This window comes from Oryctolagus cuniculus, chromosome 17 (assembly GCF_964237555.1).
Source record: "Oryctolagus cuniculus chromosome 17, mOryCun1.1, whole genome shotgun sequence".
In the NCBI taxonomy this organism is placed as follows: Eukaryota; Metazoa; Chordata; class Mammalia; order Lagomorpha; family Leporidae; genus Oryctolagus; species Oryctolagus cuniculus.
In genome coordinates, this window is record NC_091448.1 from 13,401,837 (window position 1) to 13,408,844 (window position 7,008).

Sequence of the window (7,008 nt, forward strand, 5' to 3'; positions counted from 1 at the left end):
CCCACGTGCCCACTGTAACGGGGCACGGGCCTGGGCCCAGGCAGGGGCTTCTGTGCGCGGCAGGAACCCAGTCACTGGGCCGTCACTGCTGCCTGCAGAGGTCTACGTCAGCAGGAAGCTGGCGCCTGCAGAGGGGGCTGGATGCCGAGCCCGGGACTCCAGTGTAGGATGCCGGGGTCTGGACTGCTAGGCTGAACTCCCGCCTCTGAACTTCCCTTTTAATTTAATTGTGCATGAACGTGGTTTTTTTTTTTTTTTTAACCTAATTTATTTATTTAATTGAAAGGCATAGTGAGAGAGAGAGAAGGAGGGGAGAGAGAAAAAGAGAGGAGGGAGAATTTTCCATTCGCTGGTTCGCTCCCCAAATGGCTGAAAGGGCCGGACCTGGAGCAGACAGGAGCCAGGAGCTCCACCAGAGTCTCCTACATGGGTGCAGCGGCCCAACCACTAGGGTTGTTCTCCGCTGCTTTCCCAGGTGCATTAGCAGGGAGCTGGATTGGAAGCAGAGCAGCTGGGACTCATATTGGATGCCGGTGTCACACCTTAACCCACTATGCCATGATGCCGGCCTCTATTTCAGTTTTTAAACCTTTATCTCTAGGAGGAGCGGCTGGTTCAAAGCTCACCCATATGGGCTGGAACTGGGACCCAGGCTGCCCGAGGCCAAAGCTAAGCTTTCAGCCACACGCTCCAGCCCTCCTCTCTTCAAGAGCTCGCGGTACCGGAGGCAGGCCCAGGTAAGGATCATCAGCTCCGGGTGTGGGCACGGACACAGAAGTCCCCGGGGCTCTCCATGACGGCCGCGCCGTGCTCTCCCGCCCCCTCAGCGCGCACCCTCCGCACAAGAACGTTTCTGAGGTATCTTCACACTTCTTACAAACTGGGCATTTCAGACTGCTGTTAACACTCATGTTCCTACTGAAAAAAAAAAAAAAAAAAAAACTGATGAAAACTACACTTGGAAAATATTCTAGAAACTTTAAATTTTTTTTTTTTAGGGTAAATCTATTCTCAGGAAAAAAAAAAACCTTTGGCAATATAAAGTTGGAAATGAGGATCAAAATAATATCTGATCAAGGTATGATACTAAAGGATTAAGAAAGACTGATGGGTCAAGAAACAATTGAACTTCACAGGCACTTACGTTTTTACTGTGTAACAGATACAAAAACAAACACTGGCCAGTGCCGTGGTGTGGTAGGTTAAGCCTCTGCCTGTCCCCCACATCCTATATGGGTACCAGTTTGAGTTCCGGCTGCTCTCCTTCCAACCCGGCTCTTTGCTATGGCCTGGGAAAGCAGTGGAGGATGGCCCAGGTGCTTGGGCCCCTGCACCCACATGGGAGACCCAGAAGAGCTCCTGGCTCCTGGCTTCAGATCGGCTCAGCTCTGGCCATTGCAGCCATTTTAAGAGTGACCCAGTGGATGGAAGATCTCTGTTTCTCTGTGATTCTGCTTCTCAAATAAATAGATCTTAAAAAAAAAAATCACACACACACAAACCAAATACAGTCCCCATCTTATAAACAGTAACATGAAACTGTTGCAATCTTCAAAGCAATAGTCAGTTCTCTCAATGTAGGCAATACTGCATCAAGCTCTAAGTCAGACACGTCTTCCAGTCACTGAAAAAGTGAGACCATTTCTCTGCATTCCAGGAGGCAGTGTAAAACCAGACTTCCTAATCTCGAAAATCAAAACCACTGGCACTGGAGCCGTGTGGCTGTAGCTTTACTGTCACATGTACGAGGCCCATAACAATTATTTTAAAAGAAGAATCATTCTTAGCAAGGGACTGGTGATTCCTTCTGAGCTCCCAGCTGACTGTGACAATTAGGTCCCCACCCTTCTGATGGCTCTTTTGTTTTATCACGAGCCAGACAGGGTAAGATTACAAAGCAGGTCTTCTGATGGGTTTGTCCGCCTTATACTGAGTTTCTTCTCCAAGACTGTGCTTCAAACCCCACCACCAGAAGCCTCTTTGGGTTTTTCCTCTCTTGGAGCCCCCTCCAGGCCACTCTGGCTGGAGGTCTCATTTTATTTGAAAGTCAGGGGGAGAGCGAACAAGCACACTGGTAACCCAGAACTTGACCCAGGTCTCCCATGTGGGCAGCAGGGACCCAAGTACTTGAGCCATCACCCCCTGCTTCCCAGAGCTTGCGTTAGCAGGGACCCGGACAGTAGAGGAGCTGGGACTTGCGCAGAGGCACTGTGATACGGGACATGGGTATCCCCAGTGGCATCTTAACTGCTGTACCAAATGTCTGCCGCCTCTCTAAAAATATGTATGTATTTTTAAAATTTTTTAAAAGATTATTTATTTGAAAGGCAGAGTTAGAGAGACCCTCCCTCTTCTGGTTCACTCCAGATAGCCCGAACGGCCGGAGCTGTGCCGATCCGAAGCCAGGAGCCAGGAGCCTCTCTGGGCCTCAGACATGGGTGCAGGGCCCAAGGACTTGGTCCATCCTCCACTGCTTTCCCAGGCCACAGCAGAGAGCTGGATGGGAAGTGGAGCAGCCAGGACTTGAACAGGTGCCCATATGGGACGCTGGTGCCACAGCGCCGGCCCAAAAAATATATTTTAAAAAACTAGTACTCTCCTAGTGTTACTACAAAGTCACAACAAAGTCTTGTCAAGAGGAGTGGGTCTCAGTGTGCTCCATGCACCAAGGGACTTGGCATCACCTGAGAAATTAAAAGCAGAAACTCGGGCCTCACCCTAGAGCAGGTGCATCAGAAACTTTGGGGTGAAGCCCAGTAATCTGTATCGTCACAAGCCCTGCAGCTACTCTGAGGTGTGTCGAGTTGGAGAGCCAGGGGTTACAGGACACAACAAAGCATGGCCTCAGTGACCATACACAGACCAGAGGTCAGGGGGACGTGTCAGTCCAGTGGCCCTTGAAACAAGGTGCAAACCAAAAAGGTTTCTTACTGCCCACAAAACAGCTTTATCCAAAAGAACTGAAAGCGTGTGGCCACACAGGAAGCCACACAGAGGTCGAGCAGCTTTATTTGTAATCGCCAACATTTGTCAGGCAGCCGACATCCTGCAGGTGTATGGATCAGCCGTGACACATCCACACAACGAAAAGCAATGTGCCATCGGGCTCTGAAAAGGGACAGGGAGAACCTTCAATGTCACTCAATGAAAGCCAACATGAAAAGGCTCCGGCCTGTGATTCCAGCTCTGTGGTGTTCTGGAAAAGGCAGAACTGTGGAGACCGCACGAGGGCCAACGGTTGCCAGGGACTGCGGAGGGGAGGGAAGAACAGAACACAGAGGATCCTGGAGGCAGTGCAAATACTGCTCTGATGTGTCATCACGTGTTGGCCGACGGCTGAGCCCACAGAATGCACACCAAAATGAACTCTGATGTGAGCTGTGCCCTCGGGGTGACAAGGATGTGCTGTGCAAGCTTTGCCGTGTTCACACCCGCAACACTCCCTGGAGGCGTTGATGACGGGAGAGCGTGCACAGCAACGTGTGCAAACTCCGGACCTTACACCCAGTTTTGCTGTGAACCTAAAATTGTGCTCAAAAAACAGTCTTAATTAAAAACAGAGCAGTAGCAACCAAACAGGCTTAAAGAGATAGATGGCTTTGGGAAGATGAAAACTTTTAGCTGTGGTTTTTGGTTTTAAACATGTAACTCACCTCTGAGTTTGTTCCCAGGTTTACAATTAAAAAAAAAAAAAAAAGACTTATTTATTTATTTGAGTTACAGAAATGAACCCGTGCCCACTTGGGATAACAGCACCGCAGGAGGTAGTTTAGCCTATTCCCCACAGGGCAGCCCCCCAGGTTTTCTTAAAAACCCACACATCAGTGTTTTTATTGCTGCTAATCCAGCAGCTGAGGACCACTGAATATGTACTTTCATCATACATTTAGTAATTGCTAGAATGGAATTGCATGAATTATTTTACTTTATATATTTTTATTTATTTTTTTAGATAATAGATGTTTCTTTTTCTTTTTTTTTCTTTTTTTAACAGGCAGAGATAGACACTGAGAGAGAGAGAGACAGGGAGAAAGGTCTTCCTTCCATTTGTTCACCCCCCCAAATGGCCGCTACCGGCTGATGCTGTGCCGATCCAAAGCCAGGAGCCAGGTGCCGCTCCCTGGTCTCCCATGCGGGTGCAGGGCCCAAGGACTGGCCCACAGCAGAGAGCTGGACTGGAAGAGGAGCAACCGGGACTAGAACCAGGCGCCCATATGGGATGCCGGCGCCACAGGCAGAGGATTAACCAAGTGAGGCATGGTGCTGGCCCCAAATTTGTATGAATTTTAAGGACAAGTTTTCCAATGATTCAATAATAGAAACTGAGGATAATTATAGAAACAGACTAAGCAAGAATAAATTATACAGAAATACAGGGTGTTATTTTAATTTTAAAAAACAGTGGTTCATCATCTCTCCTGCTGCTCAAAACACTAATGATAATGACTCAAGTATTATTTTCCTCCATATTTAAAACAAAGTGTTTTGGGGCTGGCCCTGTGGTGTGGCCGGTAAAGCTGCCACTTGCTGTGCAGGTATCGATATGGGCGCCGGTTCAAGTCCTGGTTGCTCCACTTCTGATCCAGCTGTGTGCTATGGCCTGGGAAAGCAGTGGAAGATGGCCCACATCCTTTGGCCCCTGCACCCACGTGGGAGATCCCGAAGAAGCTCCTGGCCCCTGGTTTCGGATCGATGCAGCTCCAGCCATTGCGGCAATTTGGGGAGTGAACCACAGGATGGAAGACTGCTCTCTCTCTGCCTCTCTGTAACTCTGCCTTTCAAATAAATAAATAAATCTTTTTAAAAGTATTGATTTGGGTTCTGAACATCTCAAATATTTTACTACCTTATGCTAACATGCTTTTGGTAACATCAAGCAAAGAACATGGTAAATCATATGTATATTTGCTTAATTACTATGACAGAAAAATAAGCAGGTAAAGCTGCCGCCCATGATGCTGGTACCCCATATGGGTGCCAGTTCGTGTCTCAACTGTTCCGCTCCTAATCCAGGTCCCTGCTAATGCGCCTGGGAAAAGCAGCAGCAGATGGCTGAACATCTTAAGTACTGGGACCCCTGCCAGTTACATGGGAGTCCTGGAAGAAGCCCTGGGCTCCTGGCTTCAGTTTGGTTCAGCTCTGGCCATTTCAGCCATCTGGGGAGTAAACCAGTGGATGGAAGATCTGTCTCCCTATCTCTGTGACTCTGACTTTCAACTAAATAAATCTATCTTTACACACACACATGTGCTGGGGTCAAGTCAAGTGAGATGTGGTCCCCGGGACGCAGTTACAAGCGGCACCGATCATAACATGGAAAGACGTGAGTGTGTGCATGTGAACTAACGACCAGGGAGGAGCATCTGATATCTACAGCAACGTATCTGGCCAAACTGCAGAGGGCTGGCAAGCCCGAAGGTGACGAGTCCCTAGAAAGGTGAAGTTAATGAGAAGGTAGATTCAAAGTAGCTTCAACTTTACTTATAAATTAATGCACAATGATTTTATTTTCTATCCTTTTCATTCAAAAGAAAATTAAAAGCACATTCTTATGCTAGGGTGAACTTCTAATATTTCTAAACTTGCCATATTTTTCGTTCGTTTGTAAGGGATAAGTGATAGCAGATGTTGATTTTATTAATGTGACTCCCAGAGAAACAATTAGATTACTCCAGTACTATGGGTCATTATTCACAGTGGCTCTGAGCACAAGTATTACAGAGCTCCTGCAATTGTCTCCAGCCCTGGGATCATGAAATGGGACAATTTAGTGACTATTAAGTGGAAAACTAATTATGAGAAATGGTGTTTCTGGAATGCTTAGTTTCTCTTCATTTGGGTTTTTTCAAAAGTAGACCTCACACTTTCTTCATTTATACATCTTTTAAATGACATTATTTCACTTTTCTATTTTCTCTGGAATAAATCAAATTAAAAAACACTTCTAAAATTTGCTTGCACTAATTGATCGCAGATGTTTTAAATCTGAAAAAAACAAGACTAAATCATTTACTGTGAGGGTGGCCTGAAGTCTTTTTTTTTTTTTTTTTTTTTTTGTCATTTTTAAGCATTAAACAAATTATGTTATGCAGCATTCAAATAATGGAACTAAAGATCTCGAGATAACAAACTTGGAACATTCACGATGTAATCAATTCTAAGTAAGTTAAAGTCACATAGAAGCCTTAGAAGAACACTTTTGTGTGTTAAATGTAAACCCATACCACAAAAGATGAGGGAGAAAGAATCCTCAAATACAGTGCCTACTCCTGTATAGAGGATTCACACCAAACAGCTGTGTTCACACCCAGATACTCAACCTTGGTCAGTAACTCACCAAGTCAAGGGCGGGGGACTGCAATCAAGCCACTGTCACGGACAGAAATCTGACCTAAAAAATACAAGGGGCCAGCGCTGTGGCACAGCAGGTGAAACTGCCGCCTGCAGTGCCGGCATCCCATATGAGCGCCAGTTCGAGTCCTGGCTGCTCCACTTCTGATCCAGCTCTCAGCCCATGGCCTGGGGAAGCAGTGGAAGATGACCCAAGTGCTTGGACCCTGCACTCCTGTGAGAGACCCAGAAGAAGCTCCTGGCTCCTGGCTTCGGACTGCTGCAGCCCTGGCTGTTGTGGCCATCTGGGGAGTGAACCAGCAGATGGAGGACTTCTCTCTGTGTCTGTCTGCCTCTGCCTCTCTGTAACTCTGCCTTTCAAATAAATCAATAAATCTTCCAAAAACAAAACAAAACAAAACAAAACAAAACCAAGAAACAACAACACTAGGTCTACAGCCCACCAGACAGTGGTGGGAGGGGACACATTCAGCCCAGAAGCCTCTGCCACAGTATCAGCTCCTTCACAAACCACAACTCTATCCCCATGCTCTCAAATGTTCTGTTGATTTTTAATTATATTAAATGATTGATAGCTGTACAACAGAATTTACTTTAAAAACACCTGTTAAATCATTACCACACAAAATGTCTAGAAACAAAGGTAACTATAGCAAG

At 46.5% G+C, this 7,008-nt stretch overlaps 1 long non-coding RNA gene across 1 annotated transcript; it reads right to left on the reverse strand.

Annotated features, from left to right (window-relative positions):
• Positions 1-243: 243 nt before the first annotated feature.
• On the reverse strand, positions 244-6,396 carry LOC138846041 (uncharacterized). Its single transcript, XR_011383419.1, has 2 exons — positions 6,338-6,396; positions 244-918 (listed from the first exon to the last, which is right to left on the reverse strand). It is a non-coding gene; the product is annotated as an uncharacterized lncRNA (long non-coding RNA).
• Between the last annotated feature and the right edge of the window lie 612 nt (positions 6,397-7,008).